This window comes from Melitaea cinxia, chromosome 14, assembly GCF_905220565.1.
Source record: "Melitaea cinxia chromosome 14, ilMelCinx1.1, whole genome shotgun sequence".
NCBI classification, from domain to species: domain Eukaryota; kingdom Metazoa; phylum Arthropoda; class Insecta; order Lepidoptera; family Nymphalidae; genus Melitaea; species Melitaea cinxia.
In genome coordinates this window covers 6,521,185-6,545,447 of record NC_059407.1, presented here as the reverse complement: position 1 = coordinate 6,545,447, position 24,263 = coordinate 6,521,185, and the positions used below count along the sequence as shown (strand labels likewise).

General features: G+C 32.9%; 1 protein-coding gene and 1 long non-coding RNA gene across 2 annotated transcripts in view; both read left to right on the top strand.

Annotated features, from left to right (window-relative positions):
- The window catches only part of LOC123659715 (protein-L-histidine N-pros-methyltransferase-like), a 60,159-nt gene that overhangs the window by 4,540 nt on the left and 31,356 nt on the right, over window positions 1-24,263 (top strand). The gene's annotated exons all lie outside the window — the stretch shown is intronic.
- On the top strand, window positions 22,713-23,731 carry LOC123659717. Its single transcript, XR_006744074.1, has 2 exons — window positions 22,713-23,079; window positions 23,153-23,731. It is a non-coding gene; the product is annotated as an uncharacterized LOC123659717 (long non-coding RNA).

The following is a 24,263-nucleotide window of genomic DNA, read 5'->3' as shown; positions in this document are numbered from 1 at the left end:
TAATCATTGGTGTTAATTCGTTTGATTGACCTATCCTACCTGACAAAATCCAACCCAGATGGGTATTTTGAGCAACCGGGCCACTCGGTGAAGGATGCTTAAGAAGTCCATTCAAAAGTATTTGACTGTAACCTTCAACTCCAAGAATTATATCTATTTTTCCAGGTAAAGCATAATGAGGGTCTGCTAAAAGTAGGTGATTGATCTCTGGCCAATTCAAAATGAAATTCTTACTAGATGGAAGAAATGATGTCAGAGAGTAAGAGTGAAGATAAAACAAAAGCATTATTTGACACAGAAAAATTAGGATTATGTAGTGACTCTAACACAAAGTTAACAATACTCTTAGTTCTAAGTCTACTTTCACCTACACCTGTTACTAAACTTAACGGATGTACGCTTGAGACCTAGTGATTGCACTACATTCTCAGTAACAAAAGAGGCTTCTGAGCCTTGATCTATTAATATGTGTGCTGTCTGACAGCAGCCATATTGTGATTTGACTTTGACTAAAGCTGTAGCTAGTAACACCTTACCTTGATGTCCTTTCTTTGCAAAATGGGCTACAACCTTTTTCTCACACTTTGAACTCTCCTGAAGATGAGCTGCACCTGTTGACGATACAGATGCAGTTGGTTCGCCAAGGGTCTCTTGGGGTTGACTCCTCTCAATATGCAGCAGGGTGTGATGTCTTCTACCACATCAACGACAGCACGTAGACTGGCGGCAACTCTTCACATTATGGGTAGATGAAAAACAAAGCCTCTTGGTTTGTATAAACTCAGATCTCTCTTGGGGAGACTTGGCTCCAAATTGTTTGCATTGATACAATAAATGCGGACTGGAACACATTACGCAGCTAATTTCTCTTTTATTCTCTTTTTGGAAAGTTGAATGAAATGCTCTATGCTATACGTTGTATTGCTTGTTTTGATCCCGTTACAATCTCCAGTGATCTGAATTTTGTTTCTAAAAATTGGACTAATTGGTTCCAGGTTGGGAAATCATCAGGTGATACACGGCTGATTTCAGTTTCCCACCGTCTTCGTGTTTCATAATCCAATTTTGATACTGTTAAATGGATGATGATAACGTCCCACGAGTCTGTATTAATGCTTAAATTTTGTAGTGACTTTAGACAAACCGAGGTGGTATCTAGTAAACTTTTTATAGCAGTGGCCGATTCATTAAGAATACATTTTTGAGACAATAATTTTTTCATAATCTCATTTGAATTATATCTTTTGTTATTGTAGCGGCGCATTAATTTGTCCCATGCTTCTGTGTAGTTAAGTTCTGTTGTTGACAAGCTTCGTAGTAGCATTTCCGCTTCACCCTTCAAACTACTCTTTAAGTAGTGAAGTTTTTGTACTGCACTTAAACTTTGATTATTATGTATTAATGATATAAACATGTCGTGAAAACTCGGCCATTCTTCATATGCAAATGAAAATGAGGGCAGTTGTATCTGTGGAAGCTTTACCTCAGGGTTTGTTGAGATATTTTTAATGTTCAAGTCACTTCCTGTTGAATCTGAGACAAGGGTTCTACTTTTATTCAAATGTTCTTTCATCTTAAGTTTGCAGTCAATATAGGTGTCTTCCAATGTTGTATACGAATCTTCTGTAAAGTAAGGTAAGTTCTCTCGTTCAGTTTTTGAGGCGCAACCCACAAGTTGATAATGATTGTCAGTATATTTCTTCCATAATGCTTCCAGATTCTCCAATTTGGTTTCTATATATAACTTCGATAATCTCTCTATAATTGGTGTAAGTTTTATTAATTTGTGTATATATTTCCTCTTGTAGTCGCAAAAGTAAATCCATATTTATAGCTTTATAACTTTTTAAAATGAGTTTTTAAAATATCCTTTATCTGTGACAGTTCAATAAGTCTTTCCTTAAATATGTTAAAGGCATAAACAAATGAACACAAAAAATTGTCTATGTCTCAGATACACTCTACAGACGTCCACAGATTACACAAGATTCACACGAAAATTTTCTAAGTCTATGGCACTTCTTTAAATTTTTACGAGTCTTTAACAACACGAAATTTTCTAAGTCCATGAAACACTCCAGAGACTAAGTCCAGTGGCCGTACAAATGCACTCGTAATTTTTCTAAGTCTACACTTTAACTTTTAACCTCACGAATTTTTTCTAAGTCCATCACTATACACTTTAATATTTTTTCACTGTGCTCACGGTTTGTCCAGTCTTCACTCCATAGTCCTTACTATACACTGCAATCCAAGTCCACTTAGGCACGAGCACTTAGTTTTCACTATGCACTATACTGTCTTCAGCACTTACTTTCTTCTTTCCCGGGTTTCGGCACCAGAATGTTGCTGCGTAATACTTCACTTCACTCACTCACTTTAAATAATACACCTCTGCTATTGGAACTGTTTTATTGAAATTTAATTCGACCTATATATTACACTTTAAAGAAAACGTTTGCGCGATTTAATTGCATTGTAATGACATCTATTGACGTCAAAATAAAGCTAGCTTATTACTGTAACTTAATTATGTTTAGTGACATCTATTGACATATTTAGGAACTTTAATATTTAAATCAATTGTTTGATGGGTGGGACCCTCAATTATAAAATTTAACACTATTTTAAGAATTTATTTATAAAATTTAATGTGAGAACTAGCTTACTTAAATCTGTATTTAACACTAGTATACAGATTGTAGAACTAGTTTTAAAGAATGAATATGTCCGAGCTCTATATATACACTCTCAGGCACAATAATAATAATACAACATGTATTGTACACCAAAAACCGAAATAATACATAGAAAGAAAAATTTTAACAATATATTCATTAGGCGCCTTATCTCTAAAAAGCGATCTCTTCCAGGAACCCTTAGGGGGAAAGGAAATGGTCTAGCGTCAGCATAGGTGTACAAATTACAACAAATTTATAATAAATGTTCAAATAATTAAACATATACATACATACATAAATGCATACATAAATGCATACATACATACAGCCATACATACAGACATATCTACATGCATACATACAAACGTGCATTCATAAATATAAATACAATGACTCACCTTTAAAAATAGTTTTTAACCGACTTCCAAAAAGGAGGAGGTTCTCAATTCGACTGTATTTTTTTTTTTTTTATGTATGTTACATCAGAACTTTTGACCGGGTGGACCGATTTCGACAAATTTTGTTTTAATCGAAAGGTGGTGTGTGCCAATTGGTCCCATTTAAATTTATTTGAGATCTAACAATTACTTTTCGAGTTATATCTAATAATGCGTTTTTACTTGACGCTTTTTTCGTCGACCTACGTTGTATTATACCGCATAACTTTCTACTAGATGTACCGATTTTGATCATTTTTTTTTTTTTTGTTGGAAAGAGGATATCCCTAGTTTGGTACCATCATAAGGAAACCAGGATCTGATGATGGGATCCCAGAGAAATCGAGGGAAACTCTCGAAAATCCGCAATAACTTTTTACTGGGTGTACCGATTTTGATAATTTTTAATTTAATCGAAAGCTGGTGTTTATCATGTGGTCACATATAAATTTTATCGAGATCTGATCTACGTTGTATTACTCCTCGATGTAATTGAAGTCGGTTTTTTTTTTCGTTTGCGAGCAAACACAATTATACTATTATTCTTACCACTTCATCTCTAAAAAGTTTTACTATTATTCTTGCCAGATCATTTCACAAAAGAAACATGCTTCAGAAATCTACTAAGAACACTTAATGTGACTTCAGATCGTGTTAAAAAAATTCTTATATATAAAAGTTGTATCGATTTTATTCTTTTAATTATTCTTTCACATTAATCTGTATATTGTTAAGCATATTAGTTTGTATTTGTTTACTGTATTAAAAATAATTAGTCATTACATTTTGTTAAAAATCGTGAACATGCTGTTAAGGCTTGTTGGAGCGAGGTGTAACTCTTCCATAAGTTTAAGCGTAACATAATGGGTATATAGTCTGAAATTATAAACTATTGTTGACTAGCAAATTGAACATTGATCTTAAATTCGATTTTAACTGACTTTAAAAAAGAAAGTGTTTATCAATTCGACTTAAAAGCATTGAAACAGTGTTATTTAGCTGTGATCTTCTGTAAGGTTGTGGTAGTTCCCCAGACAGCCTGCTCCAGATTTTAAGCAGGATATAATCTGCTGTGGCCTACCTCAATAAAAGAAAAAATATGCCTAATAAATAATATACAAATTCCTTATATTGAATTAAAATAATATGGAAAGTGCAAGTGATATAAAAAATTTGCACACCTGTACGTTCTATTGTTAGTTAATACAGTATATATAAAGGATCATTTTCTATTGTTTCATAAGGAACAATGAATGCTAAAAATCGTTTTTTTGTGCAAAGAATACAGCTTGTGTTATTTCTTTCTCTTTATCTTAACCTCTTAATACCCTTTCTTTTATTATTGTCTTATATTTGTTTTTTTATATATATTTGCAAACCTAAATGAAAAAAATTAAAAAAAATTGCAACATTTCTATACAGTATTCAGTATGAAGTTATACGTGATAGAGTCAAGACGTCTCTGTTACATCAAATATGTACTAGTAAAAAAGAGTTTCTAAGTGTAATTTGATATCATTGTTATCAAATACCTTTAAACGAGCAATTCTTGTATATATACAAGCTCTTTTGATTGATTCTTGCTCTTTCGCAATAAGCAATTACAGTTTACAATGCTCTTCTGATTGATTTTTGTATATCAGTCGATTTGAGAACCATCTCCTTTAAAGTCATTTAAAAACTGAATTAAAGATCAATGGGCGTCGGGGATAGGGTATAGGGACGCGCTTGCGATGCTTCTGGTGTTGTAGGCGTCTATATCCTACGGTAATCGCTTAACATAATATATAGTTCGCGTCATGTAAAAAGAACGCTGGCTGTCAAAAGGCGCAACGGCGATTTACAGTGTTGCCAAATCTTGAAAAAACTTTTTCGTACAGTGTCCATTTTTTGGAACAGTCTTATTTGGTAAACAAACCACTGTCAATCGTAATTCACGTTTTTTCCGCATTTATCACTTACCTTCACAACACATTAGCATACGGACACTTGTAAAACTCCATTTACTATTTATTTCACTAAAAAAAATATCGATTTATCATTTTAAATACATAAAAACTATTAAGATACGAATATCGAGAATACGGATAATTAATATTTTTGAATACGACATTTCAATAACTAAAAAATTTGTTATTGCTTTTGTTGAAAAAAAATTGTAATTTTGTAGTGATAATTACTTATTTAGTCCGAATTATTCGCACTGATATTTCTAGTATTTTTTAATGTACCTACCACTAACCATTATACGAATCCTCGAGTGAAAGCCTAATTAAAAAATAAAACAGTAGTACTTTTGTGCGCGAGTATACACATGCGCAAACGCACCCCCTCCAGTTTCTTTCAGCGTTCTTTTTACATGACGTGAACTATACGCCCTACGCTTGTTTGCCAACCTGAGTCCGGCCGCTCAAAGAATGCGTTTCTGACAACTGTCAATTCGTCTTGACTAGTGATGTAAAATATATAATATTAATAATATTTAGTAACATTTTTTTTCTTTATTAAAGAGCTTTGTCGCTACTGCGACTGTGTCGCTCTGTTGTTATTTATGTTAATTCAATTACACGATAACACCTTAAAACACTATTGATTGAACTTCATCTAACAATTAATACCATTTCACAATTTCTTGGCCGAAATAGATTCTGGTTTTATCAAATTTAGCACATCTAGAGTATAAGCATCATTGTTGTTATTTTTAAGTCGACTTAATCACTTGATGTATGGCTTATAAAATAAATAAGATAAAAACAAAATTTAGTAACATTATTTATTGCATTTGTTATGCATATTTATTCAATTTAATTTATATGTTGTTATTTTTTATAGGAATTATATTTCAATATATTCAATAAATATTCATAATGTAAATAATTTTTTAATGAATCAGTTAATTTTATTGAATCGTAATTTCTGAATGTAACAAAGGGAATAAAAATAGAAATGCTTTATTTATTGGAAAATGTATATTATGAAATATATAGCTTTAAGCCTCAAACAATGAAGACTATGTCAAACAATTTAATCTTCTAATTTGCTTGAGGAGTCGCTGTCGTCTTCACTAACGTGTATAATCAAATTAGTCAATCATAGTATCTATACGGATATCGCGGTCAAAGTCATCAAATATAATCTTTTTAGTTTTTCATCCAGTCATCTCTTGTGACTTTTTCACATGCTTCTTTTAAAAGAATCTTCATCTTTTTCAAAATCAAAGTTGTAAGTAATTTTATTTTCAATGTTTTTTTTAATACATCTGACTGATAAGACTCTAATTTTCGTAAGTTTTATTTGAGCGTACCTTTATTAAACTGTTATATATTATAAAATTATAACATTTTATTTTATATTATACCGACAGATTATTTTAAGATTACAAAAATATTCGATGACAATTGCCTCGTTATTTAGTCACATCACTACAAAAACAAACAGTCGACATAACTTTAAAACAGCGCCTGGCTTGGTTTGACTTTTAAAAGCTAAAGTTTTTATATTTGTTAATTAAGTAATTGTAATAATTTTAGCCCAAAATTAATACATTTACTGTAAGTTGGCATTATTATTCGAATTTTAATGTTATCACTCGTTAATAAGGTAAATAAAAGATATTTAAAATTTTGCCGTAAATTTGTACGCCAGTACAAAGTTACATCGCCTAATCGAACACGATCTATCAGAAACGCATTCTCTGAGCGGCCGGACTATAGTCATATATAAAAAAAGACTCGAACGATAATTTTATAATCGTAAAAGAGGGAAAACTATCTAATGTGAGGGGAGTATCTTATAATACTAGCTCTCCGCCCGCGGTTTTGCCCGTTAAAACTACTTTAATATATAACATACAAGTAGCTTCTAGGCGTATTTAAAAAAAATGACCATTGTAAATATCTCAAGTTCTAAGTGGCGTATTAAAATGAAACAAGCATCAGCACCTTTCCATTTTAAAAATAATCATCGAAATCGGTCCACCCATTCAAAAGCTGAGGTAACGTACGATCAAATTGAGAACCCCCTTCTTTTTTGGAAGTCTGTTAAAATGGTTTTCTCATTTTTTGGAACGTCACACTTGATTTGTAAAAAAAACCATTATACAAGTTTTAAATCGCCAGACCGTTGGTTTATTATTTGTTTAATATCAAATTAGTAATAAATTCCATTTTCGTACTAATGTTTTGTCCCCAACTTTAATAATGAGATACCACATGAGACAGGAGTCAGCGCGCAGAAATTGTAAGGTCCTACGCACACTAGTTATTGTATAAAATTAAAACTACGCGAGATTCTGGCCAATGTTTAACCTTAATTCTTATCTAAAGAATGAAAGGAGATGGGGACTTTTGGGCCAAAATGTAATGAGTAGAGATATTGTTTAAAAAATTGTTCATATCTTTTTATTTTAAAATATAAAATATCAGCTCAATTCTGAATCTAGAAGCGGAGAAAATTAAGAAAGATAGTTTTCATCAAATTATTTAGGTATCGATTCAACTATAATCGATTACAGAATTCAAAAAGAAAATGTTTGCACTAGTTAATTAACTCAACACCGCGGCCTGTATCGCCACGCCAACAACCAGGCTTACCCTTGCCTATAGATGTTTCATGCGTGTCAATGCATCGCCACGGCCTGTATCGCCACCCCAACAACCAAACCAGTAAAATTTACATTAAGAGAAAAAAAAGAAAAAATGAGGTAATGTTAGTGACAATCCTTATCTGGGGGCACGGTAGTGCCCCCGCCAAGACGAAACAAAAAAAAAAAAAAAAAAAAAGAAAAGCACTACCTATCTTTTCTCGAAGTGTTTCGTCGTTTTTTTGGACCCTCATAACTTGGGTTTGGATTATACCAAATAAACAAAATTCTCAGGATATGATGTCAATAGTGGACTTATTAAACATATAAAGTTTCAATTGCATAGCTCTTATACTTTAGATTTTATTGATACCTAAAAAACCCCGATTTCGTCACTCACTGATGATCATCAAAATTCATAGAGTACTTCCTGAAGTCCCAGAAAGCTGAAATTTGGTATGTAAGCTAGTATTAGTACACAAACAACAAAAAAATTCTAAAACTTGGAACTTTTACCCCCCAACCCCTTAAACTAGGAGATGGAAGTTTGTATGAGACTTCCGCAAATTTTGATGCTAGAGGTCTGAAAATTGATATAGGGACTCCTTGTTATTAATAATAATAATAAAATACATAAAAAATAAAAATCGGTTATTAGTTTATGTCGAAAATTTACATTTTGTAATTTTGGTATTTAAGTTTTGGCGGAGGTCACCGTTTGCATATCAGTTCAACATAAAATCAAAAACAGCGTGCTTAAACCGAATATTGTGAAGATTGGATGATATTTATGGTATAAAATGTGTCGGAGGTAAAATGCAGCTATAATATTGTCATAAGCAACTTACAAAAAGAAGTGAAATCCCACCAAAAACATTTTCATGTAAAATGTTGCCAAGACGAGATCATATGGCTCGCACTGTCAAAAAATTATCAGATCTCATGTAGAGCCAAGCTTCTAACTCTACACGCCCTAACTCTACAAACCCTAACTTTACAAACTCTACACCTTAGTCAAAATATGTGGCTTGGCCGTTTCGTTACTACCGGCTGCCGATGTTGTAGATGACGACTTTCCTGTCTCATTTATATATATATATATATATATATATATATATATATATATATTTTTTTTTTTTCTTTTTTTTGTATTATATGTATATCAATTATTCTTCTTACTTTTTATTTTTTCTTTAATAGAACTATTGTATAACAGAAAAGTAATAAACAGTGAATAAATTTTTCACCTTACGCCCACGTGACGGTAGCGAAACGGCCAAGCCACGTATTTTGACTAAGGTGTAGAGTTTGTAAAGTTAGGGTTTGTAGAGTTAGGGCGTGTAGAGTTAGAAGCTTGGCTCTACATGAGATCTGATAATTTTTTGACAGTGCGAGCCATATGATCTCGTCTTGGCAACATTTTACATGAAAATGTTTTTGGTGGGATATTATATACACGAGCAAATAATTAATATAGTACATACTATACAAATACATTCATACATGTATACATACATAAACAAATACAAACATGCATACATAAACATCTGAAATTAGTGAAAAGTTATGCAGTACCTATAATACAAACGTAAATCGAAGAAAAAATAGTCAAGCAAATACACATTATTAGATATGACTTGAAAAGTACTTGTTATAAAATATATCTCAATTAAATTTAAATGGGACTACATGACACAAACCACCATACGATTAAAAAAGATGATTTAAAAAAGTCGGTTAAAAATGTAAAAAAGGCGGCCTTATTGCTTAAAAGCAATCTCATCCAGGCAACCTTAGAGCAAAGGAGATGATATATTGACGGTGTAGGTGTACAGTTTCATGTTATAGAAAATAATGTAAAATAACTCAATAAATAGACATACATATATGTTGATAGATTGGTTACATATACATATATATGTATGTATAAATTCATACTACATAAATAAGAAGTTATATAATATTGTCACGTAGTGCTTTTTTGTCCATTTCATTATTAACATCTCAATATTAGTTCGTTCATTTGAAAAACTAATATTGAAGATGCATTGTATCGATTGAGATGATATAATTGAATTAAATTTAGGGAGCCTATTTGTCGAGGAGGACTATAGTGTATGTCTATTACGTCATGATACGTTAAATAGGCGTCAGTCGCAGTTCAAACATCAAAGTTGGTGTCACCACGTAGATCGTCTAGTACACAACAGTAGAATCGCGTTTGTAGTAAAAAAAAAATAAACAATGTTAACTACAAAACTATCTTACAAATCTTAATGACTTCTAACGTCTATAGATGGCATATTGTAGTCACATTGTATTTAAAATGAAAGCCTTAAAATCTATGGTATGGACTATGATCTATAGTGTCTAAAATAATAATAATAATACAATTTATTACGTCTACAAAAACGCTTTTTATCGTATCTACAATTCAGAACAAAAGAATGTATACCTGGTTATTTGAGACGCTGTCGCAAATTTCATGTTCTACCGCTACAGAATAGAAGACGCATAGCTGATCTAGTTTATTTATTGAACATTGCAAATGGCTCGGTCGACTGTCCTGAGCTATTAGAACGTATCGGTCTGAGAGTTCCTTCATCACCTAGAAGACCCTGTTAAATCTTTATAACCAGTACTAGAACTAATTATAGCCAGAATCGTTACTTGGTGAGAGCGAGCAGATTTTTTAATGAGACTGCAGATAAACTGGATTTAGACCTATTTAACACTACAAGTCACTATCTAAAACGTCTTATGGCTGATCAGTTTTTAACCGACTTCCAAGAAAGGAGGAGGTTCTCAATTCGACTGTATTTTTTTTTTATGTATGTTACATCAGAACTTTTGACCGTGTCGACCGATTTCGACAATTTTTTTTTTTTATCGAAAAGTGGTGTGTGTCAATTGGTCCCATTTAAATTTATTTGAGATCTAACAACTACTTTTCGAGTTATATCTAATAATGCGTTTTTACTTGACGCTTTTTTCGTCGACCTACGTTGTATTATACCGCATAACTTTCTACTGGATGTACCGATTTTGATAATTCTTTTTTTGTTGAAAAGGGGATATCTCTAGTTTAGTACTATGATAAGGAAACCAGGATCTGATGATGGGATCCCAGAGAAATCGAGGGAAACTCTCGAAAATCCGCAATAACTTTTTACTGGGTGTACTTAATTCATTTTTTGTTGGAAAGAAGATATCCCTAGTTTGGTACCATGATAAGAAAACCAGGATCTGATGATGGGATCCCAGAGAAATCGAGAGAAACTCTTGAAAATCCGCAATAACTTTTTACCGGGTGTACCGATTTTAATAATTTTTAATTTAATCGAAATCTGATATTTATCATGTGGTCACATATAAATTTTATTGAGATCTGATAACTAGTTTTTGAGTAATCTTTGATAACGCGCCACAATTTTTTCGTCGATCTACGTTACTCGTCGATGTAATTGAAGTCGGTTTTTTTTTTAGTTTGCGAGCAAACACAATTATTTAACCATAGGTAGACTGTTGGCTTAGGGAAACAAATTTTTATTTTTATTTTATTTTTTTTTAACTTTAGTCCTCTAGTCTTTTGTTAGCGCATTATTGCACGTGTCTGTCCTATATTTAAGTTCACTTGTGTACCTATATGTGGAAACTTTTAATTGGCCTTTATGTACCTAATTGTATATTTAAATCCATGTTATTTAGCTGTAAGTTTTCCTGTAAAATAAATAAATAAATAAATAAATATTGTACCCCAAAAACAAAAATGATACATAGCAAAGAAAGAAAAATATTAACAATATATTCATTAGGTACAAAGGGCGGCCTTATCACTAAAAAGCGATCTCGTCCAGGCAACCTTAGGGCAAAGGAAATGGTCTAGCGTCAGCATAGGTGTATAAGTTACAACAAATCTATAATATAAAAATGAGTCGCTGAATGTGTTGCTAAGCGCAAAACTCGAGAACGGCTGGACCGATTTCGCTAATTCTTTTTTTTAAATATTCCTTGAAGTACGAGGATGGTTCTTACGGAGAGAAAAATTTAAAAAAAAATTTAAATTTCCTTAAAAAGTCTAAAAACAACACTTTTCTATACTCCCATACAAAAGATTTGTGATAATACTTAAAAGTCACTGTTAGGCGATACGAAGTTCGCCGGGTCAGCTAATTTGTAATAAATATTCAAATAATTAAACATATACATACATACATACATACATACATACTGACATATATACATACATACCCACGTTCATGCATACATACATATATATACATATTATATGCATTATAATTATAAATTACTTGTTTATTGTTGAGTTTGAAGAAAATACTTCCAAACAGTCTTAATAAAAGTTGCAGGTGTTTGTACACGTTTGATATTCAAGGGCAAGGTATTCCATAAGCAAGAGGTTTGAACTGTAAAAGATTTATCATAAAATATCATAAATATATATATATATATATATATATATATATATATATATATATGGCAAGGTATTCCATAAGCGAGAGGCTTGAACTGTAAAAGATTTATCATAAAAGGAAGAGAAGTGAGAAGGAATTTCAAGAAGGTTACTATCAGAACGAAGACAGCGTTCATGGGAATCACCAAGAAATTTGAAACGTTCTTATAACGTCTATACCATAGATTTTATATGGGGGTCTAAGGTCTCCAAACTTTTGCCTTAACTCCATTATTTTTTAAAAGATTTAAGATTTTAAAATTTAGTATCTTATGTATAATGTACAAGAATTGCTCGTTTAAAGTTATATTCTAAATATAACTATTGTTAGAATTCTTTCTTTTTTCTTCATTCTTTTCCATTAGCTCAAAAGAAAAGTTATTTTTAAAGTGAAACTTCTTTAGGCGCATGGGGTGTAAATTTTTTACGGATCAAACGCGTCACGGTTTTTCGGCTTCACTGTTCATTCTATTGTTAACATGCTATCTATAAAGGATCATTAATTTTATATTGTTTCATAAGGAACAATGTTTTTTTTTATTATGTTATGGGCTTACTCTTGACCTCAGTCTAGCTCTAGAGCACAGACGAGGTCGAAGATGGAGCGAGTTCGCCCAGAAGGAGCCTGTTCACTCGCGCTTTAAACAAATGAATAGCAAAACCAGGTTTTAGTAGAAAACATTTAGGTTTTGTACTTCAATCCTACACTTACCAGCCCTGCGGTCACCAACCCGCCTGCCTAGCGTGGTGACTATGAGCAAAACACATGAGTTCTTGAACTTGTGAGGCCTATGTCCAGCAGTGAACTGTATTAGGCTGAAATGATGAAATGATGATAATTCGTCCGATCCACTTATTTCAGCAGTAATACCCAACGAATGAATGCAAAGAAAAAGAAAAATGTGTTTGCTGGAAACAATGGATCTGCTGAATCTTCAAATACCTCAATTCGAGTTTAGGAACATTGCTGAAATAACTCTGACTTTGAGTTCAACTCTGAAGATAGTGATAAAAAAGGCAATAATAAAAATAATATATTCATAGCCTTATTTAATTTTATCATATTATATTTTTATTGTAATAATTAAATCTTTTTATGGTTTTTTAATGAATTTCACTTTATAATATAGCACACAATTAATTTGAGTAAATGTAAAGTATAGAGGATATTAGGCGCAATTGTGCGATTATGGAGATCCATACAAAAAAAATCTAAGTGCGCTTTTTACGATTATAAACCTGAAAGTTCATTATATAAGGCATATAGCAGTTATTCTCAATCGCATTCAAGCAAAAAAAAAGCGTCACTTGAAAAAATAAATTTGAATGTCATGAAACGTGAATTTCAGCCCACTGTGTGGGCGTTGGTATCGGTATGTAAGCAACCAAATTTGGTAGCTGTTTTCCGGGCAGGACAACGTCATATGATAATTGGCGGTGCTATCGGTATATAACGCCGAAACGACTGAACTAATTTTTATGAAATTTTGTAAGCATCTGTACTTTGGTTCAACTTGGGAGACAGGGTAGTTTTTATCTCAATTGAAACCAGTAGGTGGCGCTGCTATAGCGATAGCTACACAGCGATGTAAGCAATCAAATTTGGTAACTGTTTTCCAGGCAAGACAACGTCTGCCGGATCCGCTAGTCTATATAATTTCTTGTCACGATGTGTGTTCCCGATAAACTTTGAAACTGCTTAACCAATTTTTATCCAATTTTGTAAGCATCTGTAATTTGGTCCAACTTGGGAGATAGGGTAGTTTTTATCTCGATTGGACCCAGTAAGTAGCGCTGCTATCGGTATGTAACTCCAAAAGTACTGAACCAATTTTTATCATATTTTGTAAGCATCTGTAATTTGGTCGAACTAGGGAGATAAGGTAGTTTAATCTCAATTGGACCCAGTAGGTGGCGCTGCTATCGGTATGTAACTCCGAAACTATTGAACCAATTTTTATCAAATTTTTTAAGCATCTGCACTTTGGTCTAACTTAGGAGATAGGGTAGTTTTTATCTCAATTGGTCTCGGTAGGTAGCGGTGCTATCGGTATGTAAGCATGTAAATATTTACTGAAAATAAGTACTGAAATTGTAGTTAGGTCGGTGAAAAAGTTTCTTCGTATTTTATATAAAAATTTAAGTTAAAATTTAAAAAAAAATTATTTACATTAATTATATTATAATAGAAATAAGCGTTTCTGGGTGTTTAAAAAGGTAAATATTTAAACGCGTATTTATGTAACGGTGCGTACGCCTCGTCGTCGTAACGAGAGATGGTGTTATTTTTGGTTCGAACTATCGTATAACGTTGTGAACTACCTGTATTATCCACTAGAGGGCAGAGGCATTTTATTGTTTACAAATAATTTTGGTGAATCTTGTTTTCCACCATACCATATATAATAATAAATAGAAAGAAAAAATAGTTTTAATTTGATATATAAATCATAAATGTTCGTTACGAACGTATAAAAGTATCGAAATCGTACCTGTTTACACCGTGCAACCGTGATTTTTGAGTATCTTTATATATATTGCCGTGATGTAGACGATATTTTATTTAAAAAACAAGTGAACGAAATTTTTTAACAAAAAATAATTAACAAAAGTTTAATTAAAAATACTAACCAGCCACATCTTGATAGGCAACCAGGTCGATATATATTCTCCTAATCATAAATATACATAAAAAGTAGGGTTTTAGCAAAACCTCGATGCACGCACTAATTTGCAGTGGGATCTCGTACCAAACAAACAACCAAATTAGAAAGGGTTTCAAAAAATCCTTTAGACATTTTGGTTGTTGGGTTTGGTTCGAAAGAAAAATGATTTCAAAAGTAGAGAACTTACGTGGTAATAGCTCGATAAATTATCACGAACAACGATACAAACTACTCGAATTTTACATCAGTATAAAAGAAAGAGTGAAAAGCTTCTGCTATCAGTACATAGCAGTAAGAACGCTTTTGATCTTAATTAGACTAAAAGTCGGGAATCAAAGAACTATAGTCTAAGAATGGAAAATAACAACGTCGCTTATTAACCGACTTTATAAAAAAGAAGGAGATACTCAATTCGACTGTATTATATGTGTGCTACCTTTAACTGAAAATGGATAACATTTTAATTTTTTTTTTAATTCAAAACTGGTGTTTGTCATATAGTCCCAGTTAAGTTTGATCGAAATCCGATGAGTACTTTTCGAGTTATCCCTAATGATGCGTATTTAATAGAGTGTTTTATCGACTTCCTACGTCGTATTACTTATCGATGTAATTGAAGTCGGCTATTTTTCGTTTACAAGTCTTTACAATTACTCCAAGCCTATGCTTTTAAACAGGCACATGGATAAAAGAAAAATCATTATTGTACCTCAAATTAATTTTATTATATTTTGCTATTTAATAATATTATGTTGTTCCAAATTGGGACTATCTAATATAACTCTGTACATTAACGACAAGTATAAAATAGTATTAAATACTAATAATTTAATACTAATTGACTGAAGATTATATATTAACAGTCTCGGTCGGGGTCTGCTGTCAAACCCAGAAACTAAAAACGCTAAAGTTAGATACTATCATAATTTTGTTGCGTGTGGTTAGTGAAGAATCAGGATCTATGCTTTTGTTTATAATCGTTCTTGAGTATGATCATGTGACATAAGGTTATTGACTCGCTTATTTTGCTGACTGAATATAATTGATCTCAGTAAAAGTAAAACCTTTTTTTGAAGCTCAATAAACTGATGACACTAAAACCTTCAAAGTCGTTGCAACATAATCACTTTATTACGCCAAGTTATAATATTATAATTTTTTATTACTTTATAAATACTAACTCAAAACGCGTTCGATGGATGAAAACACTTTCTCTAACAACTATCATACGCGCGAGCTTATATCTGTAGCTTATATACATGCAATCGGGACTCACGTGTGCTTCGGTAACGAGGATATATTTGCGTATGAAAAACACGAAATACCTCTGAATTGTGGAGGGAATAAGACATTCAACCCGCTCTTCCTCCCCCCTCCACGGGCCCCGCGACCCTTTTAACTTTCATCTCTGTCGAGTGCTCGGTCCACATACTTTTGTTCTATTTGATCAATGTTATTAAAATATCGCAGGCTTGCGGGATTACAAACGTCTGACTATCGTATAAGCCGCTTGATAATAATGGGTGGCCAGTATAACGACTACTTCGCGACATTGTTTGAACTCAAATATGCATGGATAAATTTATATTATAAAATTATATAGTCTAAATAATTCAAATGAAGAATAATGCATTTAAACTATAATTTTATATCGTGTATCGTTCGTGTGAATTTGTTCAACACACTACGACAAAACGTTAATTTTAATATTTGCTTTGTGTACATTAGCGTAAGCTGAAATGAAATTCCACATTATGAAACAATTCGCTTAGTCTCATGTTTAAAATCTTCCCCGAGTGCACGTCTCGTACGCACAGCCGCATCGTGCAATCTTCGCCATCAGCCGTAATCACTGCTATCCATTCTGTTAAAACCACCCGGGGATAAATTAGTTAAGTAGACGTTTCCGTTAATCGTCGGTCGGTCGGTGCCGGGCGACCGTTCTAAATGGTTTAATTTATACTTATGAACGAGGACGTTTTCGGTGTCACGCGAGGATGGGGTGATTGTGTTGTGATTGCCCGCGCTTCCTATGGAGGCATCCTTTACGAAATGATTCGGCCTCGCTGGCAGCCTGGTACAAGAGACTGCAATTACATCACTGTTACAATGGTTGAGCATCGACGCTTTGACAGTTTTAGTAACATATTATGTAAAACCTATAATGTATTTAATAGAACGCTTGATTTATGACCAGACTTGATGAACTGTGAGATTGTAATAGTAAATTCGAGCCCCTATTAGATTAAATACGCTCAGCAGTTGAACTTTCACAGTTTATAATGATATCAATAATATCCCTGTTGATAAAAATGTTTTATTCAACGCATTTTGAAATTCAAACAAGAATCGACTAAGGAATATCTTGCGACTATCTTAATTGCTTTGTCCTAATTTAAATACCGAATATAGCTTTTTAAACGCTTACTGATAGCATTTGCGAAAAGTATCTATATATTAATATGTGAAGCCAAAACTTTGTACCCCTTTTTACGAAAATTGCACGGACGGAGAAGTATGACATTTCGTACATTTTTGATAGTTAGAGAAGGAGTGCAGAATGCTAATATTCTTTTTTTATTATGCATAAAAATATATTAAATCAATAAAAAAAAAAAACATTGTATAATGTTATTATTATCTATTCTGTCTGTCTGTAGTCAAATTGAAATTTTTTAAAAATGATTCTATATTTTCATTATTTTTTTATTTTTCAAATTAAAATTTTTATTATGATCGAATTTCGACCTCTGGACGACGATATTTATTTATATCTATAGAAGTGAAGGGAAAAGTACTTTGGCATTTTTAAATCAATTTTTTGATCGATTTGTAATAGAATATTTATTTTTAACCGACTTAAAAAAAAGGAGGAGGTGACTCAATTCGACCGTATATATGTATGTGTATATATATATATATATATATATATATATATATATATTGTTTTCTTTTTTGTTTTTTAATGTAAGTATGTTCGGGATAACTCCGTCGTTTATGAACCGATTTCGATAACTCTTTTTTTATTGGAAAGGAGATATCCCTAGTTTGGTACCATGATAAGGATCTGATGATGGGATCCCAGAGAAATCGAGGAAAACTCTCGAAAATCCGCATAACTTTTTACTGGGTGTACTGATTTTAATGATTTTTAATTTAACCGAAAGCAGATGTTGATCATGTCACATTTAAATTTCATCAAGATCTGATTACAACTATTGGAGTAATCTTTGATAATGCGTATTTACTTGACTATTTTTTCGTCTACCTACGTATACTTGTCGATACAATTGAAGTTGGTTTTTCTTCGTTTGCCTGCAAACACAATTATTTATTTTTGTCTTATTGTGACAGTTTATGTAGTCAACTGTAACAATGGCTTGGCTTTTTATAAGAATGTACCTATACACTTTAATTAAAAGTTTAAGGATATTAAGCCGAAATTCAAATATAATAATATAATAAAGGATAATATATTTTTGGTGATTCTTTTTTCTCGCTGCCTGTATTTTTTTATAATTATTGCGATAAATAGCCATACCTATAAAGTACCTATAGTGTTACTCCATTAATATCTTTAATTATGTTTTCGTTTCCACAAAAATATACCATATCTTATCTATGAATCTTTTATTTAAAAGCTTACATTTTATTAGTTTTCCATTTCTTATTTTCAGTACTTAATAATGTTCGATCATTGTCTGTATACACGTACATATGTACATATATACAACCGTCGACACGTCAACCATACAAGAGGCGCGATGTCCGCACACAACTAAGACACCTGAGTCGCACTGGGCGCATCGCTCACTGCAATCTGTACATTATTCCTCCATTGTTCGCGTAACGAGCCCCCTCCCCCCTCGGAGCCTCCCGACTCACCCCCCTCCCCCTTATTCCCACACCCTGCCTCGAGGCGGTGGGACCTCTCGCGCCTTTCTTTTATCATTCCTCTCTTTATTTCCGAATGCAAATAATCCTCCACACGTGTGAGAACCGAAACCATTGTTCTCGCTTCCACCCCCACGGGGGACCTTGGTGACGCAATCTTTTTCTTCAGCATTTACATAAATGTACACTGTCTAAGAACTTATTACATTACACATATTACGTGTTCGTCTTGTAAGTTATATTAATTTTTATGCTAAAATTCGGTAATATGCTTACATCTCTATATATTTGTATATAACTTTTTTTATTTTTATTTTGTTCGAAGGACTCGCCTCGTCTTGGAATCAGTATAATTTACTAATTTTCTTGCGTTAAAAAAACTAAATAGTGTCAAACTTATCTTCTGAACAGTAGTCCAACGCTGTTATATAAATTATAATCGTCAAATAATTTTTATATTGTTGAAACAATTGTAAAAATATATTTTTAAAACTTTTAAAAGTGCAAGATCCACTAAAAGTCTGGCAAAATTTTAAAATGGTTAACAGAAACCAACATTTATTTTTATAATCTTACAGTCATTAACCGACTTTAAAAAGAAGAAGGTTATCAAAAGTAAATGTAACACTTGCCGTGACTTTGTCTAGAACAAATCAACCCGAGCGTAGTAGGAATTTCATTACAGTAATTTACCAGTATTCATTTAGGCTTATTTAGTTTTATTTTATTTATTTATTTAATTATTTATTTTTTGTTGGGCCTGGCAGCGACTTTAAACCTATCAGTAGGTATCACATATAAATAATAGTATTTTACTAAGGGTTTGCATAAGAAAATGTTTTTCAAATTAAAACTTTATAAAGTTATTTTTTGCTGTTTAGTTTTTGAAGTCAGTTTTTACGTAGGTTTTTTATTTTATTTCGAATAATGAATATAGGCAACAAAATTTTGTTTTGTTTTTTTAAGACCCCAAATTAAATCTTAAAAATTATAAAATAATGTCACAAATTTTCCAGAAGCTTTTTTTTTCACTTTTCCACGCAATTCTTTAATCATTTACACATATTCGTTAGATATTTTCGGTATTTTCATTCTTTTAGCTTTGTGTAAATCGCGACAGTAACAGTAAAGATAACTTTACTAACAACACACTATCGTGTTTTATATGAACACTTTAAATTATTCTAAAGAATTGTATAAATAATTAGACTTTAGTAACTTATCGGTAGGGATAATTTATAAAAATCAGTTTCCTTCGGATTAGTCATCGTACCTAACCTTTAATAAACAAGCATAGCATCTAGTTATTGCTTAAAATAATTAAATAAATTATTTATGAAAGATAATAAGAAAGGTTAGATCTACTGATCTATTTTCTGTTGATTGTAAGTTACTCCTTACTATACTCGTAGACATAACAAAAAAGTATGTAATAGGAACCAATTAAAATTATTATGTTTACTCCTTTTCTACTTTGTTGCGTCTTATTAAATGTCGCATTCGGATTAGCGGGTCACGTCGAAGTTGATCGCGAGTGGAGGACAAACAGCTCGTTAAGCGTCAGACGGAAGGGTGGAGCGCCTTGATTCACAAGAAAAACGCTAAGTGGGAAATCAATACGAATTAGGAGCGATATCGGTCCGGCCACCCGTCACACTATGATGGATGAACGCAACCAAACTTTCCGCACCGGCTTTAATAATGACAATATACAAATCGACGTCCGCTTGCTCTTCCGAAACGCGATAGCGCACTGTCGCCACTCACATTATGTAAACAAACACAGAAAAAACAGATCGCTATCAATTTTCATAATAGAAATCTCAATTACGTTTATGTTTTTTGCGTCGCTCATCTATCATACTGCGACCTAAACTATCGGCTCAATCCAATCGTCCCCACCTCGAATACAAGTGCCGCCTCCGTGACGTCCCCGGATACTATATTGGAAGAGATCGACAGGCGGAAGTCAGTCGCACCTCTACATATTGAAAGCTATTCGGAATTTGCAAATAAATACATGCATCGATGCCGAACCCGCATCGCCTGGCGCATCACTACTAGTTTTAAAATTGAATTCGCATTTGGTGTCTGCCTCTTGAAAGCTATGTTTTTCGTTTACCAATATTGGTAACTGTATCTACATAAAATTTAGGTTTTTTGTTCTTTGAATACACACAATAGGCAATTGCAAATATTATAAGTAACATAAACTTTATCGAAACAAAGGTTATTTGACCGCACTATAATTATACATACGAGTGTATGATATTCGATCGTAAAGTATAATAATAAAAAGTTTTTTTTTAATCTTAAGTTTTCACGGTTATGAGAATCCTTGCCAAGTCACTATTTGTTTCCTAACAAAATTAACGTATACTTGCCAAAACATCTCTTACCTTATAGTCTTACATGAGATTAGGCCGGAGTAGTTGAAAGCGTGGAGTGTGGGGGGTGTATTTATGTCACCTCGGGGACGCAAGCTTTCGCCCCTCCCAATTATACCGCAGTAAAAGTCATAAAAAGACACCCGAAGTTTTTACACGAACCTAGAAGAGGCTCACGAAATTAAGAGGGGCGGCGAAATGTGAGATGAACATGAATTTTTTATAAGACCAGATGATGGTAGCCCGTTTATGATGTCTTACGGCGGATAATGCCCGCGCTGCACGCGCCGTTCACCTCGATGAATCATTGATGGAGCCTTTATTGCTACCACAAACAATGTCAAATAATTAATTACTTGCCTCCGAAGTGACGTTAATAACAACGCGCTCTCGTGCATATGAACTCAATCAAGAGCCAAGGATTTTTTTTCTTTTGTGTGGCGGCTGTGTTTTTAATTATTTTGTTACTGTGTAATGTTTTGAAATTATTAATAAATATTTACTGTTATTATTATATTCAATGGCAACGAGATCTCTTAGGATCGTATACTAATGAAGATGATTCATTTTATAATTACGAATTAAAATATATGTTTGGTATATTTCATTAAACAAAGCTACGTCTGATAAATATAATTTACAAAATATTTAAAAAAAAAAACATTATTTACATTAATATTAGATTGGTTACAATATACTTAATAAAAAGCTTTTAAAAAATGTATATATACTTCGATGTCGTAAACGCAGTTTTTATTAAAAGCACTTTTGTTTCAATGAGTTAGTCGAAAACGACCTGAGACCTGGTTAACGCTGCAGAGTTTTTTTGCACGTCCATAGGAAACAATACATTCTCACGTTTAATTTTTTATGGGCCTCAATTGATATTTTTACGAGTGTGTTTATTACGTTTTCAATATACGAAATGTCGACTTTGATTTTTAAATGCTGAGATTTATCACTTAACTTATTTTTAGCACGTAACATATACCTTCATATCGATTTAAGTTCATTTATTACATCACAAAAAGAAAATTATCCCATTGTTAGTGGTTTGTGCCCTAAAATGAATATCTCATGGAGTAGTCACAGTGTTTGTCTGTTACAATAAACTGTGTGTCTGTTACAGAAAACATGTGTCGTATGTACATAAAATTTGGATGATAGGTCCATTCATAACATAAACACTCAATGAGCAAGAACTTGTAGAAATGTTACTTACTTCGATATAAAAATTTTTTGTTCTGAAATTTGTACCTACAATTTTTTACTCTTATGACTTAAAACATTTATGCCTTTCTGTTAGTCAACTAATTTAGGTCGATATGGAAAATAAAAATAGTAAAATTTGGTAAACTTGAGTAGGAAATGATAAAAAAGTTTAGTATTGGGTATAATATGAACTTTAAAACGTACAATTTTGAGTATTAATAAACTGGTCATCAAAAAAATCGGCCCACCTGCGTTTTTACCGATAATCACGTTTTTTTTAAACAAATCACAACAAAACTTTTTAGTACTGAATAATGTTTTATTGAACTTGTTTATTTACAACAATTTAATCACAATTAAAACATCAAAATGTTTTTTTTTTAAGATTTTGATTTAAAAATCAGAATCTTTAATTTTACACGATTTTTTGATTAATTTTTAATACGCTCTAGTTTTTTAGTCTTAAATGGTATGCATACAATTGTTGCAATTTAATATTGCGTATTCCCTCCTCTTGCTCGAATGACGGCCTGCATCCGCCGTTTTAATGACCTTATCAAGATTTTAATGGTCTCTTGAGGGATTCAGTTCCATTCTTCCCTAATGGCGGTTTTCAGGTCTCCTAATGTTGTAGGGACTGGATTACGGGCTCTAACCTTTTGTTTTAGGGTGTCCCACATATGCTCTATAGGATTGAGATCGGGGCTTCTTGCTGGCCAGGACATTACCCGAATGCCAACCTCTTGAAGGTAATCGGTGGTGATGCGCGCTACGTGTGGTCGTGCATTATTATGCATTAATTCAAAGTTTTCTCCAATATAGCCGGCATAAGGCATCACATGGTCTTCTAAGATCTCTGTGATATAGCGTGCAGCAGTTAAAGCACCTCTTCGTATGAAAACCAGCTCCGTCCGTCCAGTCAAAGATATTCCACCCCAAAACATTACAGAGCCCCCACCATAACTGACAGTTTCGCTTATGCAACACTGGGTATAACGTTCACCTGGCCGTCGCATGACATTACGGCGTCCATCAGAACCGTGTAAAGTCATTCGACTCTCATCACTAAAAAGAACTGACTCCCATTGGCCTATGGTCCAGTTGATATGATTACGTGCGAATTGAAGTCTGGCTTGTCGATGAGCTGTGGTCAATTGTGGTCCTGTTGCTGGCTTATGTGGTCTTAAATTCTGCTCACGAAGTCTCCTTCTTACAGTACTGTCACTTATAGCCACCCCCGATCTTCGCGTAAGCGTCGCTGGAGATCAACACCAGATAGGTGTCGATTCCGTAGAGCTGATAACACTATAAAGCGGTCATCTCTTTGAGTTGTCACTCTATGTCTTCCAGATCCAGACCTTCTTCGATACTGCCCAGTCTCCAGAAACCTTTGGTAAACTCGCCGAACTGCAGAACGGCTCAGATTTAACCTCCTGGCCACGATACGTTGACTTATGACTTGTTGCAGCAAAGCCACAACTTGGGCCGCCTCAGCTTCTGTAGTGTTCATTATTTTTAGTCAAAATGAATCAAAATACAGCCACAGTAAATAAACTTAACGTTATTAACAAGTAATCCCTACAAAGGGCTCTTCCGGACTCAAAGAACGATTCGAATTTGTTACGATGTAAAACCATCAAATCAGTACTCAACAGTGTTTCTGTATAAGAAATGGTTAAGTACCTTCAAGTTCAATAAAATTTACGACAAATAAGATGCCAAACATCGTAACCGACCCTCAAAATAAAAAACAAACGTGTGAATCAGCTTATCTGTGAAACAATCGATAAATATTAAACAAAAAGTGGGTGGGTCGATTTTTTTGATGACCTGTGTATATATATATATATTTTTTTTTTGTTTGAAAATCCAAATCAGTCAAAAAAAATTTCTGACAGTCATGACTTTTATATGTTATATTATTTAATTTAAA